The following is a 20,319-nucleotide window of genomic DNA, read 5'->3' as shown; positions in this document are numbered from 1 at the left end:
CACATGAGATTCTTGAGCTGTACTGAGACTTCTCTCCCTAGCAATACCAACTTGCAACTTCTAGCTTTACTTTTGCTGCTACCCCAAGAAGATGTGTTTCTCCATTTTTAATTAGATGTAGGAAAAGTAAAGTAAAAATAGTGCCATTCACTGATCACTCATTTTTTACCCTGTATTCGATGGATTTTTTATGTGTGATTTGTTCTATTATCACATGTGTAACATGAATAAATTTCAGGCCACACACTCAGGTACAAATAAATATTTTTTTCTATATAACTTAAATTAATATTAGTGTGGAATACTCATTTTCTGGAAGTGGAAGAAATATACTCTCAAGTGGTTTAAGGTTTTCTCATATTTCCTTCCTTTTCCTACCCTGGGGAAATAATTTTTCTGTTCAGTAACATGAAAGAGAAGATAAACTCAATTCATGTGATATCTCTCCCAGTTTGCCTGCTAGAGTTTTGTTGTTACCTTCTCTAAAGTCACCAGTGTTTGTTCTTTTTATCTTCTCCTTTACTTTGCTCTTATCATATTCTCCCCCAGAGAAGATAAGCATACAATGACATAGATGCTTGAATAGTGAATAGAGCAAATGGGAGAAAATGCCTAATATTTTGAAAATAATATTCTGCTGCTCATATACCAGTCATCATTGTGTCTGTACAGTTCTTAGATATAAGAACCTAGGCTAATTTAGACATAAAAAATATATTAGAAGACAAAGGTAGCTCACAAGATCTCATGTAAGGCCACAAGAACCAGAATGTGGAAATAAGTTAAACTGTAAAACAATGAGGATACTGTCACCCTTGTGCATAGGAATGCCCTTGTGTCAACACTGCTGATATGCATGACCCCTGGCATTCCAGCCCCTGGAAGCTGATATAACTTCTCCTACTGCTACCTCCTCACTAAAATCAGTTTTAAATAGTCCCTGCTTGGTTTCACTAGCTCTATGAGACAAAATCCCATAGAGAAAGCATTTGGTAAATACAGCATAGTTTAGGGTAAAGACTTGCTGTGCCCCAGTAATAGGAAGGCTGGGGAAGTTTTCTTCTTCAGTGGTAGAAGTTAATGCCTACTACAGTTCCTACAATGGATAATTCCTGAAACACAGAGTATTTTGCCCAGTTTACATCACATACTGTCTGTTCTCTGAGCCCAGCCGTGTACTCCACTTCCCTAGCAGCACAGCCCAACAATAACACATGTTTCCTGGGATCATAAGCTCAATGCTGATACTATCGCCTTACCTTGCACTCTATTGTTTCTATATATTCCTCCCTTCCAAGGTGGGCTATACCTTAGGCTGTCCAACAAGAGAGTAAACTCACAGTTTCCAATATCTAAGGCCCTTCCTTGCCTCTCCAGGGTCTAACCAGAAAAACTACTCCACACCTCCTAGCAGTATGGAGCAGGCTTATGGGACAGACTTTGGTCAATTAGTGACAGGAATGGAAAGAATACAAGGAATAAATTGCTTACCATTCCTCTCCTGGACAAACTGTTCTGAGATCCAAAAATTGCCTAAGATCTCTCAAATTTTCTTCAAGGCTAAGAGCAACTAGCAGCACACCTCCTTGTATTGGCTTTTCCTGATTTCCTGCCCCTCTCCCGTTACTCTTACTTTTGTATCACTGAGATGACAATGATGTTGCCAAATGTCTGGAAGCTGCTATAACAAAGTGCCATGGACTTGATGGCTTATAAACAACAATAATTTATTTTTCCCATTTCTGGGTTCTGGAAAGTACAAAATTAAATCACCAGTAGATTCAATATCTGATGAGGGAATTTTTTTTTTGGTTCATCACTGGTGACTTTTTGCTGTGTTTTCACATGGTGGAAGAGGTGAATGAGCTCCCTTGGGTCCATTTTACAAGACCTCTAATCCTATCACATCCCCAAAGGCCCTTCTTCCTAATGCCATCACCTTGGGAGTTAGCATTTCAACATATGAATTCTGGGAAACACAAGTGTCTACTATTTAGGCCATGGCAGTAGGTAGCTTTGTCTTAGACTGTGTTGCAGGGAATAGGCTACAATACATAGAGAGGGTAGAGGATCAAAATATTATGTGTCATAATAACCATAACTGAAAATTAGGTACCTTTTACACAAAAGAAAACTGAGCCTCAGAGGAGTAAATCATTGAAGCTAACACTACCAGCTAGTGACAGAGCCACAATCAGAAATCAAGCCAGAATGGCACAGCTCACATTTTCACGGCACTGGATTCATGGCCATCCTCAGATACTGCACAGCCCTGTGAAAAAATGTAGAAACATAAAAAGGTTGTTTACATTCTTCTATGCTAAAGCATCTCAAACTAAATTCTATTGGCACCACAGTGGTTTTCTTCACACCCACACACCTTTTAATAGTGCCTCGGATAAGTCTTTGTTCCCATCTGACCCATTTTCCCTGAGCCCACCCACTTTGAAGTTGCCAGTAGAGTGGAAGTGCTGGCAGAGCTACTGGGTGGGCTCAGTTTTGAATAAATAGCACCAGCAGAGAGTTAATAGGGCCCAATATGTGGCAACTCTTAGCCCAAGATTTAAGAAAAGGAAACAGGATTTCAGTACCATGGTTCAGCTTGAATTTATGAGATGGCATGATGTAGGGATTTCCAAACCAGAGTTGGGAGTCAGATATGGAGGGAGCCAAGCCCTGGTTCTACCTAGTTATGGTTCTACCTAGTTACCAAGCAAAGGAAAACTAATCTCTTCAAGCTTCAATTTGGTCATCTGCAAAAGTAGATATAATTCACCTAGCCCCCTGTGAAGTACTCAGTAAATGTAGATAAAAGAAAAAGAGACATTAGTATTGTTAAACCTAAGGAAAAATAGTGTAAAAGAATCTGGTATCTTTTTAATACACTGCCTACAGTTTGGTGATACCCACTCTGAAAGGCTCACCTTCTTAAGATATAATTCAAACCACTTTTCTCTTCAGGGCCTTTGCAAGATAAGGACAGGAGGTTTAGCTTCTGGCTGTCATAAATACCCATGCAGGAACTCAAGCTGGAAATGAGTCACCTAAAGAAAGAGATCCTCAGTAGGACACCAGTTTGCTAGCACAGGTAGCAGCCCAGGGGAGCAGGTTTGGAAAACAGTGAAGCTGATATGGTTGCAGTGGCAACAAAATGAGGTTGCTGGCATCCAGAGGACAGGTGCTAGGAACAATGCTAGAGAAGTTTTATTATCATACCTGTTTGAGAATGATACTGAGAGTTCAAAGTTCAGTTTAGCTTCAGCCTGATTCTCTAACTCTCCAATTTATTCCGTAACTATCTAATCTCTCTCTCTCTCTTTTTTTTTTTTTTTTTTTTGTTTGATATAAGGGATCGAACTCAGGGCTTTGCGCTTGTTAAGAACCACTGAGCTAAATCCCAGGCCCTCTAATCTCTTTTATAAATTCCCATTTTCTTGCTTTGAAGAGACAAAATGTATTCTTTGTTTGCAACTAATTATCCTTATGTAGACAAGAGAACTAACATTCAGATACTGTGTTCAGGATATTCTTATATCCTTGGTGTTTTAATCTTATAGAGAAGAAAATAAAAGATTAGAATGATAAATAATGATAATCTTGTCTTGTCCCATTTGACTACAAATTTTGTGTCTCCCCTTATCTCTACCTTCCAGAGAACACTCATGCAGGTATGCACTGGTATTCAGTACCACATAACCTTTCGGAGAACCTACTAAGTCCAAAGCTTTATTGGAAATTTGTTCTTCTCCAAGGTGACTACTGAACAAAGCAATATTAGGACAAAAAGTCTGATTTTCAAAACATCAGGAGATGTGAGTTGGATTCATTTGTACACATTAAAATGAGTCATCAAAAAAAGATTATAATAATTTCCTATAAGACAAGAAACACTTCTGTGTTAGGGGCTGTCCTGGTTGTATCACATGACTAAGTGATAACTTGTAAAATCTTTGACAGGTCTAGTAACTAATTTGTATGTATGGGAAATTCAAAGTATTAGAATTAGCTTTCTTTGAAAAAATGTTCGACATCACTGAACATTCGAGAGATGCAGATGAAAACATCACTGAGATTCCACCTCATCCCAGAAAGAATGGCTGCTATCAAGAAATCATTCAATAACAAATGCTGGCAGGTGTTTGGAGAGAAAGGAACCCTTCTCCATTCTTGGTGGGAGTGTAGACTGGCTCAACCACTGTGGAAATCCATATGGAGATACCTCAAATAACTAGGACTAGAGGCCCCATTTGACCCAGCTATTCCCTTGCTGGGTATCTTTTTTTTTTTCTTTTTTTCTTTTATTGGTACATTTTAGGTATACAACACATTTACATTTCTCATTGGGAACTTGTACCTTTACATGATGCATCTTGGTTCTTATTTTTTCCCATTCCTAGCCCTCCCTTCACCCCCTCCACCCTTCCCTATTTACAAAGACATTGTTTCCATTTTTTCCATTTTTCATAATTTTTCTTTTCCCTTCTTTCCTTTGCGCTGCAAATCCCACTACCCCTACCCCTTTGGACATTTTCTTCCTATTTCACATTATCAATCATTCATTCTAATCATTGGTATATTTTAGGTATACAATATAATGACATTCATCATTGGAAATTTGCACCTTTACGTAATCTCTCTTGGTTCTTATTTTTCACCCTTCTTCTGCCCTCCCTTCAACCCCTCCATCCCTCCCTATTTACAAACACTTTGTTTCCATTTTTCTGTTTACTCATATTAATTCCATTCCCTTCTTTACTTTCCCCTACACCTCCCATTTCCTCTTCCTCTTTGCCCCTTTTCTTCCTAATTCACATTATCTCTTATACCTTTTAGTCCTTATTTACACTTTCAGTTTCTCACACTAGAGAAACTATTTGGTATTTATACATGTGTGTTCTATTTATTTCACTTAAGAGTATTTCCTCAATGTGCATACATTTAGCTATAAATGTCTCTAATTTCTCATTTTTTATGGCTGAGTAGTACTCCATTTTATTTTAAAAACCACATTTTCTATATCCAGTCTCCAGTTGATGGGCATTTGGGCTGTTTCCAAGTTTTAGCTATTACAAACTGCGCTGCTATGAACATGGGTGCACATATATCACTGTGGTGAGATTCTTTTAATTCTTTGGAGAAGATATCCAGCAGGGGAATAGCTGGGTCAAATGGGACTTCCAGTCCTAGTTCTTTGAGGTATCTCTATACTGATTTCCACAGTACTTGCACCAGTCTACACTCCCATCAGCAGTGGAGCAGGGTTCCTCTTTCCCCACAGCCCCACCAGCAATTGTTGTTGGTTGATTTCATGATAGCAGCCATTCTTTCTGGAGTGAGGTGGAATCTCAGCATCGTTTTCATTTGCATCTCTCAAATGACCAGTAATGTTGAATATTTTTTCATGTATTTATTTGCTATTTCTACTTCTTTGTCTGAGAAATGTCTGTTCATTTCAGATGCCCCTTTATGGATTGGGTCTTTAAATGTAGGAGGTCTGATTTTTTTAAGTTCTTTATAGATTCAAGATAGTAGACCTTTGTCTTTTCCTACACCGATGTCTTTTCCTTCACCAATGTCTTCAAGAGTTCTACCTAACCTCTGTTCCAACTGGTTTAGAGTTTCTATTTTAATATTTAGATCTTTAATCCATTTCAATTTTAGTTTAGTGCATGGTGAGAGATATAGGTCTAGTTTTAATCTTTGGCAAGTTGAAACCCAATTTTTCCAGCACCATTTCTTAAAGAGGCTATCTTTCCTCCAGTGAGGGTGTTTGGCTCCTTTATCAAAGATGAGATGGCTGAGTGTGTCTGGCATTGATTCTGCACCTTCTAATCTGTTCCACTCATCCTCAGGTCTGTTTCTTTGCCAGTACCATGCTGTTTTTATCACAGTAGCTTTGTAGTAGAGTTGCAGGTTGGGGATTGTGATACCCCCTGCCATGTCTCTGTTACATAGAATTGCTTTTGCTATTCTGGGTCTCTTCTTGTTCCAAATGAATTTGTGGATTGTTTTCTCAAGGTCTGTGAAGTATGCTGCTGAGATCTCAATTGGAATTGGATTGAATCTATATAGCAGTTTTGGAAGTATGGCCATTTTCACTATATTAATCCTTCCTACCCAGGAGCAGGGGATGTCTGTCCATTTTCTGATATCATCTTCAATCTCTCTTTTCAGATTGCTATAGTTTTCAGAGAAGAGGTCTTTGATTTCTTTCATTAGGTTGATTCTGAAGTATTTCAGTTTTGTGGATTCTATTGTAAAAGGAATTATTTTTCCTATTTCTCTCTCAGTGAGTCTGTCATTCATGTAGAGGAAAGCTATTGATTTTTGTGTGTTGGCCTTGTATCCAGCTACTTTATTGAATTTGGTTATTAAGTCTAGGAGACTTTTGGTGGAGTTCTTGGGGTCTTCTATATACAGTATCATGTCATCTGCAAATAATGACAATTTGACTTCTTCATTTCCTATCTTTATCCCTTTTATTTCTTTCTCTTGTCTAATTGTGATGGCTAATGTTTCCAAAACTATATTAAACAAGAGTGGTGATAGTGGACATCCTTGTCTTGTTCCTGATTTTAGTGTGAAGGATTTCAGTTTTTGACCATTTAGTATGATACTGGGTGTTGGTTTTTTCATAGATGGCTTCTATCAGTTTGAGGTAGAGACCATCTCTTCCAATTTTTTGTAGGGTTTTTTATCATAAATGCATGTAGGATTTTGTCAAATGCTTTTTCTGCATCTATGGAGATAATCATAGGACTTTTGTTCTTGGCTCTGTTAACATAGTGTATTACATTGATTGATTTGTGTATGTTGAACTATGCCTGCATCCCTGCGATGAATCCCACTTGATCAGGGTTTATGATCTTCTTGATGATCTTCTGCATTCTATTTGCCAGTATCCTATTAAGGATTTTTGCATCTATGATCATTAGTGAGATTGGCCTATAGTTCTCTTTTTCATTTGGGTCTTTCTCTGGTTTGGGGATCAAGGTGTTGCTTGCTTCCAGGAATGAATTTGGGAGTATTGCTTCCCTTTCAATTTCATTGAAGTGTTTCAATAGTAGTGGCAGTAGTTCCTCTCTAAATGTCTTGTAGAATTCAGCAGTGAAGCCATCAGGACCCAGGCTTTACTTAATTGGTTGCTATTGGGTTGTTTAGAATTTTTAGGTCTTCGTCATTCAACTTTGATAATTCATATGTATCTAGGAATCTATCCATTTCTTCTGTGTTTTCCATCTTATTGGCATATAGGTTCTGGAAGTAGGTATTGATGATCCTCTGGATTCCTGCTGGTCTGTTGTAATTTCACCCTTTTCATTCCTAATAGTATGGATTTGGGCCTTTTCTTTCCTTTTTCTTATAAGGTTGGCTGAGGGTTTGTCAATTTTGTTGATTCTTTCGAAGAACCAACTCTTGGCTTCATTGATTTTTTTTGTATCATTCTCTTAGTCTCCATTGCATTGATTTCTCCTCTGATCTTTATAATTTCCTCACTTGTATGAGTTTTGCATTTGTCCTGCTCTTCTTTTTCTAGAAGCTTGAGGTTCAGCATCAAGTTGTTTAATTGGCCTCTTTCTGTTTTCCTAATATGCATATTCACTGCTCTGAGTTTCCCTCGTAAGACTGCTTTCATTGTGTCCCATAGATTCTGATATGTTGTATTGTCATTGTCATTTAATTGAAGGAACTGTCTGATTTCTTCTTTAATTTCCTCTGTGACCCATTGATTATTCAGAAGTGTTTTGTTCAATTTCCACGTGTTTATGAAATTCTTGCAGTTTCTTTTGCTATGGATCTCCAATTTCATCACACTATGGTCTGATAATACACAGGGGATAACTTCAATTCCTTTGCACTTACTTAAACATGTACTATGCACAAGTATGTGCTCTGTTTTGGAGAACGACCCATGTGCAGCTGAGAAAAATGTGCATTCTGATTTTGTGGGCTGGAACATTCTGTAACCATCTGTTAAGTTCATTTGTTCAAGAGTTTGATTGAGTTTTAATATTTCATTACTTATTTTTTTGTCTAGTTGATCTATCTATTTGTGACAGAGGGGTTTTTGAGGTCCCCTACTACTATTGTATTAGTGCTTATTTGATTTTTCATGTATTTCTTTTATATAGTTCAGCACACTTGTGTTCTGTCTGTAGATATTTTTGATTGTCATCTCTTCCTCTTGGATTGTCCCCTTTACAAGGATGTAGTGTCCTTCTTTGTCTCTCTTAATCAGTGTTGATTTGAAACCTACTTGATCTGCAAAGAGGATAGCTATTCCTGTTTTTTGGGTGGCTCCTGTCTCATGGAGTATTGTTTTCCACCCTTTAACTTTCAGTCTATGAGTTTCCTTTTGAATGAAGTGTGTTTCTTGTATGCAGCATATTGTTGGATCTTGCTTCTTGACCCATTCTGCCAGTCTATTTCTTTTGATTGGTGAATTGAAACCATTGACATTGATGTTTATGACTGAAACGTATTGACTTATCATTGCCATGACGTTTTCTTTTTGTTGGGTTCTCCCCCTTTACTTTTAATTTCTTGTCATGCCCAATGGGTTCATTCTGCTTTGCTTCCTGGGGATGTGATCCTCATTGTCTGTTCCTAGGATATTGTCTATAAATTTTTGGAGTGTTGGTTTGGTATTCATGAAGTTCCTAAGGTGCTCTTTATCATGAAAGTATCTTATTTCTCCATCCATTTTGAAAGATAGTTTTGCAGGGTACATCAATCTGGGTTGGAGGCTGTTTTCCTTTAGGATTTGGAATATGTCACTCCAAGCTCTTCTTGCCTTGATGGTTTGTGTTGAGAAGTCTGCTGTGATTCTGATGGGCTTTCCTTTGTATGTGATTTGTTTCTTTTCTCTGACTGCTTGGAGAACTTTGTTCTTTTGTTGAGTTTCTGGAATCTTAACAGTTATAAGCCTATGGGTAGATTTGTTTTGATCAAGGCTATTTGGAGTCCTATATGCCTCACTTATGTGTGTGTCAAGTTCTTTTCCCCTGTTTGGGAAGTTTTCTTCCATTACTTCTGTGAAGAGTTTTTTATGTCATCTGCACTCTCTCTGGTTTCTTCTTTGATTCTAATCAGTCTTATGTTATTCTTTGCATCATCTAGTGGCTGCTGGATTGATTTCTCATGGTCCCTTACAATTTTGAAGCAATTTTTCTTTTCCTGGTCACTAATTGCAATCTTATGTTCTATATCTGAAATTCTGTCCTCACATTGGCTCATTCTGCCATGTAGAGTTTCAATGGAGTTTTTGATCTCCTGGAAATCTATTTGCATCTGTTTTATGGATTCCATTTGTTTTCTGTGTTGGAATTCCATCATGTTCCTCAGCTCCTCTCTGGATTTATTAATCATGTCTTGTACTACATACACAATCTCTACTGTTATCTGAAAAATTATTTCTGTTTTCATTTTTTCCTGATCCTCTTTTGTTTCCAGTTCAGGGGGTTCAGGTGGCTGAGTATCAGATTGTTCCATCTCATTTCCCTTTGGGGTTACTGTAGGTGATCTGGAAGTCTGGTTTTGAGACTTGTTTACGTGTCTTCTCATTTCGACCTGGGGGTGGGGGGTGTTGTTGTCACCATGTGGCTTACCTCCTCTGAGTTGGGAGTGGTGGGACAGCGGCTCAGAAGCCCCTTCCTCTGGGCTGGGAGTGGTGGGCCGGATGATGGCCTGGAAGCCCCTTCCTCTGGGCCAGGAGCAGTGGGATGTACTGTGGCCCGGAAACACCTTCCTCTAAGCCAGAAGTGGTGAGATGGCAGCTCAGAAGCCCCTTCCTCTGGGCCTGGTGTGGCGGGACAGAGGACAGCCTGGAAGCTCCTACCTCTGGGCTGGGCACAGTGGGATGGATGGCAGCTCAGAAGCCTTCCTCTGGGCCAGGAGCAGTGGAATGGACCATGGCCCTGCTGGGTATCATCCCAAAAGAATTAAAAGAATCATACCACAATGATATATGTGCACCCATGTTTATAGTCACAGAGTTTGTAATAGCTAAAGCTTGGAAGCAGCCCAAGTGCCCATCATCTAGAAACTGGATAAAGAAGACGCGGGGTTATTTTTATAAAATGGAGTACTACTCAGCCATAAAGAATGAGAAACTAGAGACATTTATAGCTAAATGTGTGCATATTGAGGCCATACTCTTCAGTGAAATAAATAGGATACACATCTGTAAATACCAAATAGTTTCTCTAGTGTGAGAAACTGAAATTGTAAATAAGGATTAAAAGGATTAAAATGAATAATTGATAATTTGAAATAGGAAGAAAAGGTCCAAAGGGGTAAGGGAAGTGGGAGGGAAAGGCAAAAGGAAAGAAGGGAAAGGAAAAATTATGAGAAAAGAAAAAAAAAGGAAACAAAATCTATGTGAATAGGGAAGGATGGAGGGAGTGAAGGGCACACAGTTAATGGGGAAAAAATAAGAACCAAGATACATCATGTACAGGTACAAGCATCCAATGATAAATGTAAATGTATTGTATACCTAAAATGCACCAATAAAAGAATTTAAGGGAAAAAAAAGAAATAGCTTTCTTTGAATTCTCACAAAATCTCCTCCTGAACATATGTTTTAAAACGCCAAATAGCAAATTTCTCAAACAAAAAGACAATGTTGATACTTAGGATTTATTTTTTTATTTTCCATGAGATGTTACATTTTTTGTTAAAAAATCTAAATAATACAATGAATTCTAGTTATTTCTCACCATAATGCCAAATATTATGCTAAATTGATTACTTTATGGAGAAACCACCCAAACAGGACAGTGTATCTTTTTTATAAAAATCTTTTACTAAAAATGTTTGAAAAAAATGAGCAGAAAATCATCTTTCAGCAAGTGTGGAATCCATAGAAAACACTCATCCAATTTTTTAGGGAAAATTCCTATCTATAGATTTACATTTAGGTGACAGATTTTGTACATCTATATTCAGAACCACATTGTCTCTAGGTAGAGAAAATCTGAAATCCCAACAATGGAACATGTGCTGTTTTATGTCTCTCTTAGTTGTTCTTTGATAATTATTAAGAAATACCAACTAATTTTTATTCAGTTTTAGTGTGCACTCACTTCCTGGCTCTCTTTCATGGGGTCGCTATGAGCAAGGATTATTGTATCAAGGAAAGAATTGCTGCATTCATTGCATACTTATTATGCATCACTTACTATTTTAAGCACTTGACATGCATTCATATTTGATCCCCATGAACATCCTAGAAAGTAGGCATTGTTATACATGAGTCAGAGATGACCTCTGTGCATTGGCTCCTAAGCTGTTTATTTATTTATTTTATTTCAAGATGACACCTACTAGCTCAAAGGCCCACTGGCACCAAACAAAAATTCTGACACACTGAATTGTTTTTAAAACCATCACTCAAATAAGCATTAACTGTTTAGAAACTGCCTGCTTTGTATACCCCATTAAACTTGACCCAACGTTGAAACTGCTGTTGCAATAGTCAGCCCTCTGTCCCAGAGACCGGCTCCCTGTCATACTGAGGGCTACTGAATGATATCACCTAAAATAAACTCCCTCTCTTATTTCTTCTCTCACAGGAATTCACTTAACACTCTTCCTCTTCTAAGTATGAGCCCCTACTAGCTGTAGCTTCTGGATAGGCTCCTGCTGAGTCTTCTCTCCCTTGCAAGCTTGTCAGGGTCACCCACCAAACTTGTGTGTGCTGCTGCCACCCTCTGGTCATATTGTTTAGCTCTTATTCCCCAGATCTCTCAATCTAAATTTCTATAATTGGCAACAAGAATGAGACTTTATTTAGATCAGGAAATAAAATATAATATTATAAAATAATATGTTATGGTAAGATAATAAATCGGTATTATAGTCAGTTAGTAAATCCATCCTGACCAGCCTCAGGTGGTTGGAACCACAAATTGGAATGCCTCCTCCTCTACATCTGTTTGACCTGGCATTACCCCGTACTATCCTGCACATGTTTTTTCCTGGTCTCTCCCTGTAACTCCTTAGTCTGAACAATCAGGTAGTATTTGAGCACCAGTATCTGAGCAATTCATGCTGCTAGAACTAACTTTTGGTGTCCCAGGCACTGAGTTTCCTAGGAAGGAGGGCAACCAACTAACCTTGGTCTCTCTCTAGACAGGCACTGAATATTAAGACTTATGAGCCTGAATAAAGGGGAAGAGTGCATATTCTAGACCAAAGGTAGGCTACTTTTGATGCTATCATGGGCTCTTGCAGAAGGAGCTGCCCTGTTGGTTTGGTGACTGAGATACTTTGAGAGGTCTTTGTCTCTGGGGTCCACTATGCCAGGAAAATGAGCCTACAAGACCTTGACAGCAAGCCAAGGACAGTCTCCTGAACACAGTTATGAGAAGCACCCTAGTAAACATCCGACCTTATGACCCCAAAGGATATTGAGATCCCAGCCCTTGAGCCAGCGAAATCACTACTTAGAGTGACTAAAGCCAACAAGGTCTATATTCTTTTCCCTCCCAAGGTGGCTTGTAGGAAAAGGGAACAATAATTCCTAAGGAATCCAAATGTGCCATGGTCCACTGACCAGAGTGGGAGCTATGGGTATTGAGAGATTTTTGGTTCCAATCTGTTTAACAGTAGCGGAGTAGCCTCTGTGAACATATTATGTGGAGTTATTGTTCACTTGAAGAGTGTATACTTGTATGAAAAATACTTGGTGGGTTTCTAGCAAAATTCCCATAAAGGCTCTCTAACATCATGGAGTAATGCTTTTATCCAAATGAGCCAGTGGAAGCCCCTGGAGTTCTCCTTCCTTACCACAATGATAAGCCAAAGGTAATACCTCATCCACAAAGTAATTTCAGAGACTGGTGCCACCAACTTGAAATATACAAAAATATTGAGTCCTATTGTACCCCCATGTCACCTACTCTTTGGATTATGAGTAACAAGATGATTATTTCAGAATGACAATGAGTCATCATATACTATCGATTGTGGCTGCTGTTCCAGATGTCATCTCTCTCCCAGAACAAACTAAAATATCTCCCACACCCAAAATGTGCAAATACTCCACTCATGCTTTTCATTATCCTAATAATGAAAACAGAACCAAAAGCAGTTCCTTCTCTTTATCGGGATCAACTGTACAACTCCTATCAATACACACGACATCATAATAGACCATAATATTATTGACATCAGGAAGAAAAATCTGATGAATAGGAAATAAAAAGTTACCTCAAGGCCCCAAGATGCATGCATTCCAGAGAACAAAAAGAAGTCCCATAAAAGTATGTAGTGTCTTTGTTCAGATATGTCAGGATATTCATTTTACACCATTTAGTATCACCAAGAAAGAGATTCGAGCCTGTTCTGCCATTCGTGATTTATAGTATGACATGATAACTCCCCTTACCAAAGCCACTGCCACTAACAAAAGAATATAGCAAATTTTGAATCTTTATGAATTTGGGAGTCAAAAATTAAAAAAAAATTGGACCAATGGGGGTCCAGGGTAATGGATGGTCTAGTCAGTAGTAAGTATGAACAGCTTTGCCACTTGGCCCTTATGATCCAGTGGGCTTAGAGACACCAAAGTATCTGCAGCTGATCAGGATGTCATCGGTAAACTGTGGCAAACCCCACTGACAAGTCACAATGGAAACTCCCAGTGTTTTACATAAACTAGGTTTTAATTTGGTATCAGATTCAGGAGAGACAGAATATATAGCTCTAGGATATCAGGGGAAAATGGACCCTGATTTGCTTCATAAAATGGTTATTGTCTGATATCCTAACACATAAAACAGACTATTCTGTATCACTCAAATTTCAATTCAAGTAATGCAAATCCTCCCAAGTACTTTATTAGAAATTAGTTCTTCTAAAATCTTTAGAAATATTGGAAGAAACAGTTCTAGTTTATGCCTTCAAAATAACTATTAGGATACTACATAATTGATCACTAAGAGTAATTTGCTCTGAAATTGTCATTCTCAAAAATCAAGAACACTCATCTGGGAGGAGACTATGCATTTATGCAGACAAAAGATATATGGAAAATCTCTCTACCTTCCTCTCAATTTTACTGCAAACCTAAAACTTCTCTTAAAAATAGCCTTAAAGAAGAGCACTGAGTAGTAACTGCAATCCAGGCATCAGAAAACCAAAAATCAGAAAGTCCCCACTGAGCAATCACCATCACAAATGCCTATTAATACCCACACACTAAAGATTAAACACTACAGTATTCCTGGTAGAAGAATTTATGTCTCCACCAAGTTGATTCCTAGCAGAAAACAACAAAAGGAGACAGAATATGGAGTATGCCTCACTTCTTCCCAAATCTGTGTGATTACACCTAAAAGCTAGTTATACAGAGATCTGGGATATGTAGATTTTTACCTTTACATTTGCTTTAGGTCAGAAAGTCACTCTTTAGGGTGAGTGGAACACAGCCTGAGTGAGCAAATCAACCTCAGCATGCCATTATCAAGAGGAATTGCTACATTGTTATAAGATAAAATATAAGCAGGTCCTGAAGGTAAAATTAAATTGTATGAGCAGGTGCTTTATACTTCCAGTGACCTATTCTACTAGACCTCTATCAACTCATACCTACTGCTTTATAAGGAATTCCCTCAGTTATAGACTCCTCACCTGCAGAACTTAGTATCCACCTGAATGTGTGAATATAGCGGCCTTTTGTGAATCCACATTTCAGAGTAAAGTTGGACTAGCATTGAGATACATATGTCAGACCTAACAGATAAATATGAATTTTTTGTTTCATTAATAATCAGTATAGGATTTTTACTTTTGATTAATATGTGGACTCTTAATGTTCTCCTTCTCAGCCTGATTTTATTATGATGAGAAGTTACTGTTTTACTATGTTATATATGCTGGTTCTGTTTCCTTGGAGAACTATTACTCATACTCTTTCATATCCTCTAAGAGTTAAATTTTTATCACTGTGGTGCTATGGTTTTGAGGAGTGACCCTCACAGGTCCATGTATTAAAGGGTTACAGCTCAGGGTGATGTTAGAGGAGGTAATGGGATCTTAGGAGATGGAGCTTTATGGGTGGTCCTTAAGTCATTGAGGACATGTCCCAAAAGGGTATTGTGGGACTCTAATTTCTTCTTTTTCCTCTTAATTATTTCCTCTTATTTATTTCTTCTTCCTCTCTTACTTGCTTCCTAGTAGTGATGTAAACCATTACCTCTGCCACATGCTCTCCACTATTAACTCATTGGAAGCCCAAAGAACTGTGGACAATCTTGGACCAGAAGAGCTTACATGAGCCCAAATAAATCTTTTCTCTTTATAAATCAATTATCTCAGAAATTTTGATATAGTAACATGAAGCTAACCAACACACATGGCATGGTCCCTTCCCACTCTGATCCTCAATGCTCCAGTACAATCACAGTCCCATTATTCCACAGTAAAGAGACTATCCACAGAAAAAACACCTAGGAGGTCTAAGATCTATTTAAAAGTAAGGATGCTACTAGCTCCAAAATCTGAGGATGAGCTATTAAGTGAAATTTTCCTTAACTATTCTTAAGTTTAAATATAAATATGTACATAAACTAATACACACATGCACACATATTGAAGCATATGTGTGTTCCATATAATTTGACTGATAAAACAAATAGATTTCTACCTTTGTTAGAACTGACACAAATAGAAATCAAAAGTCTAGACCTGTGCAACACCAGAGACAAATCCTGTACTGCTCCATTAGACACTTCCACTATTTGCTTTTTTTCATCTAAGCTGTCTGGGCTACCTCAAATCTTCCTGAAAATGGATTGGGCATTTGAAAAAAATGTATGTATGATCTTCTATTTTCTTATTCAAACTTCTCAATATTTATAAGAAATGAGAGGGAAGGAATATTTTAGCCCTTTTAGCTAATAGTTGTCAATTGTAGATGTACAATATTTGCTAAGTGAATGAATGAATCAGCTTAAGCCAATGGGTCTGAATAAAGAAAAGAACAAAGGAATGTGCAAATAGAAGAATGAAATTGTTTAGTTGACTTAGTCCACTTGCTTTCGGGATTACTCACCTAAGATTTGTTTTAAAACTTCTATTCATTCACTACATATTGTAGTGAATGAATGTTTGCATCATATAGCTAAAAATGAAGTTGATATATCATCTGCACATAAGATAATTCAAATAATTCCTATAAAGCAAATTGAACTAAAAAGCTATAAGAAGAGTGGGCATTTTTTAAAGCATGGTATCAAGCAAACTTGACACCTAATCGAATAATCCTTGTGACAAATTCTTTCTGTTATGAAAGGAAATACAACATTGGTTTAAAATTTTTCCTTGAATCACTAAGAATTAAATAGGAAGATCTGAATATTCATATAGGGCCATTTGGTTTGGTTTGGTTTGTTTGATTTGTTTTAGGCATATGTGTGTTGTTTTGGTTTTGTTTGTTTTGTATTCAAAATGAAAGAGAAGATGGGAATTTAGATAATATGCATCTGCTATGAGCCAAACACCATGCCAGTTGGCTCCTTCCAAAGCAACTCTGTTGATTTGTATTATTGTAATCATTTTTAAAATAAAGAAAAAATGACACTACAATGTTAAGTTATTTGTTCAAGGTTGGAAAGCAGCTGAAGTTGTGCAACTAAGGTTTGAATCCAAATCTGCAGCCTTCAAAGTCCATTTCTTTCTAAATATTGATCTACACTTTCTCTCAGGCACAAATACTTTCCATCTCCCATTTGAGGAACACATCAATGTGCTCTGAATAAGGAGTTGGTGCCTCACAAGTGCCCCATAGAGCTCAAATAGCACTGCAGAGGCTTAATAAAATGGACATTCTGTGCTGTTCATTCTGTAAATAAACGCATACACACAAAAAATGGGTATGAAAACAGAAATAGAAACAGTACGATATAATATGAAACTTAAGGATGAAGAAATAGAAGACAATGAAAGGACTTCAGAAGGAAAGCAATTGTCTTTTCAAGGTATACAGATCTGTGCATATGTATTAAGTTTTTTCTAATCACTTTCAATATGCAAGTAGTCTAGTTGTAAACCAATCAACATGTAAATAGAAATGCTTTGGCAAAAATCAGCATGCTAGCCAATCACAGAGAAAAATTATTTTATTGTCAATGAAATTCTAACAGAAATAAAATCCTTTAAACTGAGTGGGTTTCCTACCATTTCTGTTTCCAAAAATTTTTCAACATAGAATACAATTATCCTTAAAATTATTCTTCCTAGACAACCCACAATGTGGGAAAAAATCTTCACCTGCTCTTCCTCAGACAAAGGTCTACTATCTTGAATCTATAAAGAACTTTAAAAGATCAGACCTCCCAAATTTAAAGACCCAATCCAAAAATGGGCATCTGAAATGAACAGACATTTCTCAGACAAAGAAGTAGAAATACTAAATAAATACATGAAAAAATGTTCAACATCACCGGTCATTCGAGAGATGCAAATGAAAACAATGCTGAGATTCCACTTCACTCCAGAAAGAATGGCTGCTATCATGAAATCAACCAACAACAATTGCTGGTGGGGCTGTGGGGAAAGGGGAACCCTGCTCCACTGCTAGTGGGAGTGCAGACTGGTGCAAGCACTGTGGAAATCAGTATGGAGATACCTCAAAGAACTAGGACTGGAAGTCTCATTTGACCTAGCTAGTCCCCTGATGGATATCTTCCCCAAAGAATTAAAAGAATCTCACCACAGTGATATATGTGTGCCCATGTTCATAGCAACACAGTTTGTAATAGCTAAAAGTTGGAAACAGCCCAAATGCCCATCAACTGGAGACTGGATAAAGAAAATGTGGTTTTTTAATAAAATGGAGTACTACTCAGCCATAAAAAATGAGAAATTAGAGACATTTATAGCTAAGTGGATGCATATAGAGGCAATACTCTTAAGTGAAATAAATAGGACACACATATGTAAATACCAAATAGTTTCTCTGGTGTGAGAAACTGAAAGTGTAAATAAGGACTAAATGTATAACAGGTAATGTGAAATAGGAAGAAAAGGGGCAAAGGGGAAGCAAGTGGGAGGGCTAGGGGAAAGGATAGAAGGGAATGGGATTAATATGAGAAAATGGAAAAATAGGAACAAAATCTTTGTAAATAGGGAGGACTGGAGTGGTTGAAGGGAGGGCTGGGCAAGGGTGAAAAGTAAGAGCCAAGAGAGACTATGTAAAGGTGCATATTTCCAATGATGAATGTCATTATATTGTATACCTATAATGCACCAATGATTAGAATGAATAATCGATAATGCAAAATAGGAAGAAAAGGTCCAAAGGGGTAGGGGTAGTGGGAGGGGCAGGGGAAAGGAAAGAAAGGAAAGGAAAAATGCTGAGAAATGGAATAAATGGAAATAAAGTCTTTGTAAATAGGGAAGGGTGGAGGGCGTGAAGGGAGGGCTAGGAATGGGGAAAAAATAAGAACCAAGATGCATTATGTAAAGGTACAAGTTCCCAATGAGAAATGTAATTGTGTTGTATACCTACAATGTACCAATAAAAGAATTTAATACAAAAAAATAAAAAAATAAAATTATTCTTCCTCAGTGATGTCACTGTTTAATCATAGGGCTTAGGGAGCCAAGTCAATGTGGCCTTTGTTGTTATTCAGAAAGTATTTAGCTGATAGTCAGGCTCTATTTTATATGAACTTTCTATCACTGAATCAGAAAGGAGTTGTTTCTATTTTCAAAATGGCCCTGTTAAGTCAAAGGAAACTTACCCTTCTTGCACCTCTAAAGCACCTAGAGAATGTTCACTTATTTGTGAAACAATTCTATTAAGAAGGCTTATGTATTTCATTTCTGACTCTCACTACAACCAGTAAAGCCATTACAATCATTTTCTTTTGTCCAAAGTCAACCAGTCTCTCTTAACAACATGGTCAGGATTTGAATCAAATTTATCCAAACAGCAAGCTATCACATTGCATAGCTTTCTCCTAACAAATACTATAGGTGAGTATTTCTTGAGCTAGAAACAAGAAACTAAAATTAATACCAAATATGTAAATGAAAAAAATTTTAAATTAAAATGAGCCCCCAAAAGAAATTGTAAAAAATATTTTTTTTAATTTATGGGCTCTGTTTTCTAAAACTTATAGCTATGTTTTTATGGAAAAATTAGATTATAAGTATAGTAAATTTCCCTGGGTAGATTTTAGATTTTGAAATTCTGATATCCAAGAAAAATAGGGTGGAATGTTCTAGAAGAAGACAGCATTCTTCTTTAAGCAAATTTAGGAAAATAGCCTTCTAATGTATGCAAAAATATTTTTTTCCTCAGTGATGATTAAATCTTTACATAATTTATCCTTTCATTAGTAAAGGAGATAAGTGATGCACTTCAGCTCTTCCAGCCTTCTTACAAATAAACTTGGCTTTGGCTGTCAGTTTTCTAAGAGTAACAGATACCAAACATTATGGCTGAAAGGTTAAAGGTGAGTTATAGATCATCCTAGAAAGAAAATTGATTTTATCTCCAAAGCCCATTGATTGTGGCTGCCCAGAACGCTATACTGAGAAGTCTGAGTTGGGCTGGATCTCAATGAACAGTTAGCAGTGTCTGGTAGGGCCCATGAGGGAGAGTGATCCCAGCCTGGCCACCTGTTCTGGATTGAATGTGGCCCACAGAAAAATATACACATCCTAATACCTAGAAACTGTGAATATTATGTTATATGGTGAGAGAGTGAGAAATACCTTACATAGAAAAAGATGTGATTAAATTGATTTTGAGGCTCTTACCTGATTATCTTGGTGGGTAAAGCCACTTGACATCCTTATAAACTGAAGCAGAGGGAGTTTTGACAGAATAAGAGAAGACTGTGTGATCATAGAAACGGTCAATGGAGTGGTCACGAGGAAGGGAATGCTGACAGCAGCAGAAGGTGGAAAAGCCAAGAATGAATTCATGTCCAGGGCCTCTGGGGACAATGCAGCTGTACCAACAGCTTGATTTCAGAGATGAAATTCCTATTGTTTTAAGCCACCCACTTGAGTGGCAATTTGTTATAGCAGCCCCCGACAATGTTATCTATTTACTGCCTCCTTAACTTGGCCTCTGTCAAGTCCAAAATAGAACAGAGCTAGGACTTTCCCCCAGGCACTCTGACTCCCGTAAGTTGATATGTTGGCTCTAATGGATTTCTATGTATAGAAGCCATATCTTTATCTCTTAAGAATGGAGCTATAACCACCTTCTAACTGAGACCAGAAAGACAATGGAAGAGACTGAAGACCAGGACTGGAAGTTGACCTCGAAGTCAGTGAAGAGGTATGCTAGTCAAA

At 37.5% G+C, this 20,319-nt stretch overlaps 1 long non-coding RNA gene across 1 annotated transcript in view; it reads right to left on the bottom strand.

Annotated features, from left to right (window-relative positions):
- LOC147827907 (uncharacterized) overlaps positions 1-20,080 on the bottom strand; it is a 68,355-nt gene extending 48,275 nt beyond the window's left edge. Inside the window, exons 1-2 of the long non-coding RNA XR_015451645.1 lie at positions 19,777-20,080; positions 2,226-2,272 (exon numbers count right to left, since the gene is read on the bottom strand). This is a non-coding gene — a long non-coding RNA (uncharacterized LOC147827907). The remainder of the gene's footprint in view (positions 1-2,225; positions 2,273-19,776) is intronic.
- Between the last annotated feature and the right edge of the window lie 239 nt (positions 20,081-20,319).

This window comes from Heterocephalus glaber, unplaced genomic scaffold (genome assembly GCF_053883595.1).
Source record: "Heterocephalus glaber isolate CG9 unplaced genomic scaffold, H.glaber_assembly_v1.0 deba00001429, whole genome shotgun sequence".
Classification (NCBI taxonomy): domain Eukaryota; kingdom Metazoa; phylum Chordata; class Mammalia; order Rodentia; family Bathyergidae; genus Heterocephalus; species Heterocephalus glaber.
The sequence above is the reverse complement of the archived record's forward strand: the minus strand, read 5'-3'. Positions and strand labels throughout refer to the sequence as shown.